This window comes from Myotis lucifugus, unplaced genomic scaffold (genome assembly GCF_000147115.1).
Source record: "Myotis lucifugus unplaced genomic scaffold, Myoluc2.0 scaffold_573, whole genome shotgun sequence".
NCBI classification, from domain to species: Eukaryota; Metazoa; Chordata; class Mammalia; order Chiroptera; family Vespertilionidae; genus Myotis; species Myotis lucifugus.
Window position 1 is genome coordinate 186,194 of NW_005871621.1, and position 7,415 is coordinate 193,608.

Below are 7,415 nucleotides of genomic sequence, written 5' to 3' on the forward strand. Positions count from 1 at the left end.
GGGCGGGAGGAGGAGACACGAGTTGAAGCCTAAATCCCTGACACAGGCAGGTTCTCACTGAGACCAGAGGGGCTAACAAGGCCTGGACTCACCCGCCTCGTGGATGCCTCGGTACCGCCCACTCCTCAGAACTGAGGTCAGGAGCTGGCAGCCCCTCCGCACGGGCCTGCATGTGCCGGGCCCTGTGCCGAGTGTCCTATGACCAACCCTCTTCCTAGATCAGGAAGTGGAGGCACAGAGATGAATTAGCAGCCTGCAGACGGGGGTGGGGAGGCCTGCTGGCAGCACCCCCTGAGCTCTTCCCCGAGTGTGAGTACAAGCTCATTGTAATTTTTGAAGCAATTTCCTTTTCTGTGTTAAAGGCTTATCTTTGCAAAGTGCAATTATAACATGACTGTGATGCAACAACCTGCAAGTTCAAACCCTTTGTTAGAGCCCTCCCCGGTTGAGCAATGCGCCTGACTCACCAGCTGAGTGGATATTTCGAGCTGACCTTGCCCGGTCCGGGAGCCAGTTCCCAGACGTGACTGATTGCGCACGCAGTGGAAAAGGTGCGGTCATGTTGCCTGGCCTTTATTTTTGCCCGACTAAAATCACACATACTTCACTATTTCCATTGTCATCCAGATGGCATCGGTGCTGTTAAAAGTTGTTTATTTTTAATTTGTATTGAGGAATGAGAGCACACTTGGGATTCAGTTCAAAATGTGACAGAAACAATGTAATTGAAGTTTCCTTTAATATTCATCTCTTGTTTTTGTAAGGTAGACCTGTGTTTCGTAGGGTTAACACATTGTTTGATATCCTGTTATTTTTCTAAATTATACTTGAGTTGATTTTTATCCAAATCGGACTCATACGAGAATGTCGAAAGATGTTGACCTTTGATCACAGACATTACATAAGAGATTTTCAGTTTCAAAATGAATTTATATTACCACCACTCCCTATTATCTCTCAGATTTCTCTGCAAATAACTTTCCTGTAGTATAAAAAGAAAATGCTGTTCTCATATGGTTTGAATCAGAGCGCATGAGCTGTTTTATGATAAGAAAGTTTAGTAAGGATTTGCTAGAAGCCTTTCGTAATGATTTGTGCAGTTTCATTGGAATCAGAATATATATAAGCCTTTTTAGTTATCAGAACATGGTGTCTTTTATTAACTAACTTTCCAGAGATCTTAAACTGCAACTAAGTAGCCTCCCAATAAACACTCAAAATAAACATAAAAAACCTGCCCTGCTCCTAAGGCACATAGTAAAGCAAATGACATTTGTAGTCATCTGCAAACTGGGAAAGAACGTGAAATTAGCCTGGCCCGTGTGGCTCAGTGGTTGAGTATGACCTATGCACCAGGAGCTCACTGGTTTGATTCCCATCAGGGCACATGCCCAGGTTGTGGGTTCGATCCCCAGCATGGGGCATGCAGGAGTCAGCCAGTAGGTGATTCTCTCATCATTGATGTTTCTCTCTCTCTCTCTTTCTCTCTCTCTCTCTTCCTCTCTCTGAAATTAATGAAAACATTTAAAAAAAGAAAATGAAATTTAAAAGAAGCAATCAAACAGTCAAACTGAGGAGAACTGGAATGCTTCTTCAATATAATCACAAACATGCCAGAACTTTCCCTCCCATACCCCTCCCACCCACCCTTTTGCCCACACCAGTTTTGCCATCATGACTTGCTGTGTACTTACCCGCAGACTGTCCTGTAACTGGATTACCTTGTGATTGGTGGTGTCCCTTAAGAGTTGAGCTTAGACTGATAAATTATTTTTCTGAAAGTGTCAAGAAAAAGATCCCCATTTTGAAATGACTGCAGATTTTTAACAAGTGCACTGCTGTTCCGTCCCCACCCCTCTGTTCCCTCCATCCTAGGGAGGGTGGTTTTGTCCGGATTTCTAATGCCCCGCAGCTGTGTTAGCCTCCTCGCAGCTCTGCGCGGCCTTCAGAATATTCTCATGTGCTAGGTTACAAACACTGGCTTCTTTTATTTAAAAAAAATGCCATTATGCTGTTTTATTTCAATTCCTTCAGTTGTTTCCCTGCTATAATGCAATGCAGTTTTATCATTTATTTGAGTTTAAATCTCATTTTCAAGTCGTCCTTTGTGGAGGATGAGGAGCAAGAAACTGTCACTCATCACAAAGGCGATCAATGGTTTTGACACATTATTTGTGGATGCGCCCAAATAGGAAACGGGGCCAGTTGTCGCTGTGACGGGCTAGGTTTTAGCAAAGTGTGAGCGCCTGTTGATGTGTGTTCATCTCTCAGTAAACACACATTTCTCTCTGGTTTAATGTTCAAGTCTGTGTTACTGCAGACAGAATTATATTGTTAATGGGAGGCACCTCACTGGCACTTGGAGAGGTTTAACATAGTTTTCTATTTTTAATTTAAAAAGCCTTTTATTTTTCTGACTGATTAGAACTCCTCTTTCTTGCAACTTCAGTGTTTCCTGAGTTTTTGTCCCCCACTCCACCCTTGATTGGACATGTGTATTTTTTCCTGCTTAATCTCTGCTTTTAAATACTGGCTTTCATTTTTATCCATGAAAAGAAGTAAAGCATTTTATTGAAACAGTCATGCCATGGATTGTACACACAGGAAGAAAATGTAGGTTAATCTTTTACTAGTATTAATAGTTTAAAGAGCTGTGAATTGATTAACTTTTTTTCCCTTTCACTTAAATGGCACTTATCTCCAAAACAAGCAACTGTCTGCTTACTGGGGAGATGACTTACAGTTGCACATAAAGGCCTTTGTTGCTGTTAATGATGTCTGTACTATACCTCTCAGGGAATAAACAGCGCATTCGAGAGAGGAGAGGAAAGATGAGATAGTTCTATAAAAATGTTTCTATATCATTGGGCATATGAAATAGTATTTCCTCTTTTATTGACAGATTTTAAAATAAAAATATATAAAAGGAACAATTTGCAATAAGCCTTCTCCTTTAGAGAGAATTAATAACAAATTTTCCTATAATAGCTTTTAGTGTCTAAACTATTAGTAAGAGTTCAGATACTTGAAACAAAATGCTGCTTCTTTTCTTGCTCCCCAAAGAGTGTGAAATGTGGCGGTCACTTCCCAGGCGGGCGGGAGGCCGGGAAGAGACAGGCCGCCGTTCACGCGATGTCAGTGATGAGGGCGCTCCTCCAGGAGGGACTTGGCCTGGAATTGATGTCGTAAAGTTTCATTCTTTTAGAGGAATTTTCTAAGCCACATTTTAATCTTAATTAAAAGCAATATTCTGGTCACTTGTGTTAAATAGACTTTAAAACTCCCGACTTATGGACGAGAACTCCTGCCTGTGGAAATAGTGCCACGTGCTATGGGAAAGCATCCACTAGCCACAGCACGTCCACACTGGACATGGGAAAAATGTCCATTCGGGTGTGATGACGCCTGCTCTTAAATTTCTCTTTTTATTTGTTTTTAAGAAGCAGCCACATTACCTAATGGGTGTAATGAAGCTAATCATGCTGGATACACCCACATCATAGAGTTGGCATTTAGTGTCAGTTACTCACCAAAAAGGAAACTAGAGCGGTGGCTGATGCACACGATGTCCGTGGTGGTCAGTGCAGGAGGCCGAGGCGAGTGGCTGGCACATTCGTCACCAGGGGCAGCCCTGGGTTTGAGATGAAGCCATTGGCGAGCGTGCACACCGATGTCTTCAGGGCGCTAACCTGCCTCTGCGCCCGCCCAGGCTGAGTTCATGCTGAGAGACGTGCAGAGGCGCCGGGCCCTCTCCGGCTTCAGCTGCCCCGTGCTCCTGGGACAGCCACTCGCCTCCTGTGGTTTAGCGCCCACTCCACCCCAGGCTGAAAAGGGATACAGTGCCAAAGCTGCGATTTTCTTTTCCTCTATTTATTTTAGCATGAATAAAGTTTCCAAGAGGTTAATATTTTAGCCGAGATAGGAAAACTTAGTGTTTTCTCAATTCATTAAATACCTTAGGTGTAAAGCAACTCTGAGGAAGCTGGAGGAAAGTTCCAGGTGGTGCCTCTGTTGCCTGAAAGGAGTTCTGGCGGCATCTAGCATTGCCATCCTGTCCCCACGTGAGTCGGCAAATGGGTGTGTATCACTGAGGAACGACGGTGACACAGAGGAGCCGCGTGTGAATGAGACGCACTGCGGAATATACACCCCACCGCCCCTGCCCGGTTAGGAGAGGGCGCTGCCGGAGGAATGGGATAGGAGTTGGGCCAGGTGGGGCTGCGTTCTGCCACTTACCTGGCTGTGTGACACTGGGCAAGTCCCTGAACTTCTCGGCGCCTCCGTGTTCTCACCAGGAAATGGTTATTGTGGGGCGATGGAGTAACGACAGGCCAGCCACAGTGGCTGCTGCACAGTTAGTGTCCGTAAGTGGAGCCGTGATGATGGTCTTTGTTTTTATCATCATACCACGACAAAAGCAGTGCAGCTAGCTGCAGTGTGGGAAGTGCACCAGCCCCTTTGGCCTCACGCCTCACAATCCCACTGTCCTCTCTGTCTGTCTCCCACCAAAGCCCGGGAGTCCTGGGCACCTGGGAGTTTGGTTTTTCCCCCCGGCCTTCATATGCCCTGGGCTGGCTCAGTGCACAGCAGGGACATGTGTTGAATAAATCGATTAATGAATAAGAGAAGCTCTCTGCTAAGAAGTAAAACTTTTCTTTTTAGAATTTACAAAATATTAAGAAAAAAACATCAGAAAAGTTTATTGGTTACAAAACTCTCTTATATAAGGCAAATGAGTTGCTGTCAATGAAATATTGAACAGCTAATATGTTCAGTTTGTTGCTAGGATACAAGTATGTTCATTGGGCTTCGAAGTGCAGCAGGTCCTCCAGTAACGTCTTATCCCGAGTTATTATGTGTAACATCGATGAGATGCCGTGGAAGCTCCGCTCTGGCGAACGCCGTTAGCCTGCGGTAGCATTGCTCTCGCATGGGTCCGTCGTGGAAGGTTACGGAGCCCGTTTAGGACAGCACGTGAGGCCTGCTGCCGGGCACGCGCGGCCAGCGACTGTCTCACGCTGCTGGTGCCCGCTTCTCACACCGCACGGTTATCGGGAAGATGATGTTAGAGAGAGTACCCCGGGGTAGTCTGTGGTGATTCGCGGTGGAGTCACAGAGGCAGCTGCTGGGTGCCCAGGAGGGAAGAGCCCACATTCGAGCGCGCGCAGTGCAGTGCGCCGAGGAAGGGACTCGCTCAGAAGACACAGGTTTCTGCAGGTGCGGGTGCTCCACAGCGCATGGTGATGTAAAGTGACGGACAGCCCGCAGACCCTGGGAAGAAAGGGGTTACGAGATTGAGACAAGCGGGGTATTTTCGGTAAATGGGAGTAGGGCTGCTTTCTCTCTGCCTCGGCCAGGACTCTAGGGGACTTTACCTGGATTAGGGAATACAGATCCTTAGAGGAAAGAAACCATTCCACGCAGAGGAAAAGCGCGTTTCTGTGTCAGAAGACAAAACCCAGTGGGAATGGTGCCGGGCCACTAAAGTGTAACCAGAAAGGCCCCTCTCCGTGCCCTCACTGCTGCCGCGGCTCCTTGCCCACATTTTCCATTAAAGTTGGGTTTTCAGAAACTTGGTATTAATCCCAAATTTCGCTAAGTCGCAGTTCACTGTTTTCGTGTTGGCTCAATTTGATAACAAGAATGTGGCATTAAACCTTATTTTTATGATCCTGAAATGATTGCATCATTCCTTCTATTGCTTCTGGAAACGACACAAGAAGGTGTCAGGCTTTTCCAGCTGATGAAATTAAGCTTCATCTCATTAGTCATCAGAAAGCTATGCACAGCCGAGAAGGGGCGGCTCTGAGCAGAAGCAGGCCCCTCGCCAGTGTGGCCGGAGGGACGCGGGCAGCCGCTGGGCGCTGCGTCTCCTTTAGGAGGGTTACCTTCTGGAAAATGAGGTGGAGAAACCTGTCTGGAATCACAGATCCAGAAACCACCACCAAAAGCCCGTTATGGAGCCTAAATGGGTTTATTATCTCACGGCAAGTCAAATTCAGGTTGTAAATATTTCGTCAGTGCAAGGGGAAGCTAATTGATGGTTTTATTTTTGAGTTTTTATATTTTGTTTGAAAGTAATTAGTAAAGTGAAAAGAAATTCTTTTCATAATTACATTCTTTCAGTTTAAAATATTTCTTTTTATTTTTATTGATTTGAGAGATGGGGAAAGGGGGAGGGAGGGAGGAGGAAGGGGGCAGGAAAGAGTGAGGGAAGGAGAGGGAAAGAAACATCAGATGTGTTGTTCTACTTATTCATGCATTCATTGGTTGCCACTTACATGTGCCCTGACAGGGGATCGAACCCACAATCTTGGCATATCAGGACGATGCTCTAACCACTGAGCTGTTGGGCCAAGGCCTAACATAATCTTAAGTTTCAAGAATCCTACTGTACTTGAAAGAAACACACCTCTGATTAGTCACGATTTATTTTAGTCCAAAGCTACTACATAAATGAAACCTATTTTGACAGAATTTTCAGGACTAGAAAAAGCACTTGGGGTGCTTCACTCTTAAGTGGATGTTTGATAAATCAGTTAGAAGGAACCAGAGAGAGGCACGTGCCCAGCTCACAGCGCGGGAGCGTCGGAGGAGCTGCTTGGCACTGCGTGTGCTGTGCGCCTGGCAGGCGGGGGAGGGACAGGTGTGTGTCCCTGTAAGAGTCAGACTAAAACAACTACAACTTGGTTGTTTGTGTGATTTTACTTAGTTTAGGGGAAATAAGAATTTAACTCCATTTGAATTTTATTCCATATGATGATAGGACTTGTTATGATAGTAAAGGAGTTTACTTGGAAAAGTTCCTCTTAAGAGGTTAGCGTGCTTGCTTCTCAGTGATATAAATGTTATGTGCAAGGGCTATAAAACTACCAACCAGAGGTGCCGCCATTTCCTTCCTGCGAAGTGCCATCCCCACACGCCCACCCCACCCCACCTTTCCTGCTCCTGATACAGCCTTCCTCCCATCCTCCACACCCCCACATCCTCAGCATCCCCGCATCCTCCACATCCCTGCATCCTCAGCATCCCCGCATCCTCCACACCCCCGCATCCTCAGCATCCTCCACACCTCCGCATCCTCGGCATCCCCGCATCCACCACACCCCCGCATCGACAGCATCCTCAATTTCCCCGCATCCTCAACATCCTCGCATCGCCAGCGACCGCGCATCCTCCCCATCAGAAGCATCCTCGGGATCCTTCAATCCATGGCATCATGCTCTATCCACTGAGGCAGACCCGCTAGGTCCCATTTACCCTCGTATAAAGTCACATTCCAAAATTCGTTAGCATGACCAAATGCCGCACTGGGCACTTCAGTCACTCCGCAGTCTCCTCTCGTGCCCTACTCTGATTTCTCCTAATACCTAACAGCGCTGGATTTAACAGTGTTGAATTTCCAAGATCCTTTT

The 7,415-nt window shown here is 46.3% G+C and overlaps 1 protein-coding gene and 1 long non-coding RNA gene across 2 annotated transcripts in view; one reads left to right on the plus strand and one right to left on the minus strand.

Annotated features, from left to right (window-relative positions):
* Positions 1 to 407: 407 nt before the first annotated feature.
* Positions 408 to 7,415, plus strand: part of NFIL3 (nuclear factor, interleukin 3 regulated) — an 11,825-nt gene continuing 4,817 nt past the window's right edge. Inside the window, exon 1 of the mRNA XM_014446779.2 lies at positions 408 to 551. The gene's annotated coding sequence lies outside the window, so the exon portion shown is untranslated. The remainder of the gene's footprint in view (positions 552 to 7,415) is intronic.
* The window catches only part of LOC106694686, a 24,445-nt gene continuing 21,700 nt past the window's right edge, over positions 4,671 to 7,415 (minus strand). The window contains exon 3 of the long non-coding RNA XR_001345729.2: positions 4,671 to 5,271. This is a non-coding gene — a long non-coding RNA (uncharacterized LOC106694686). The remainder of the gene's footprint in view (positions 5,272 to 7,415) is intronic.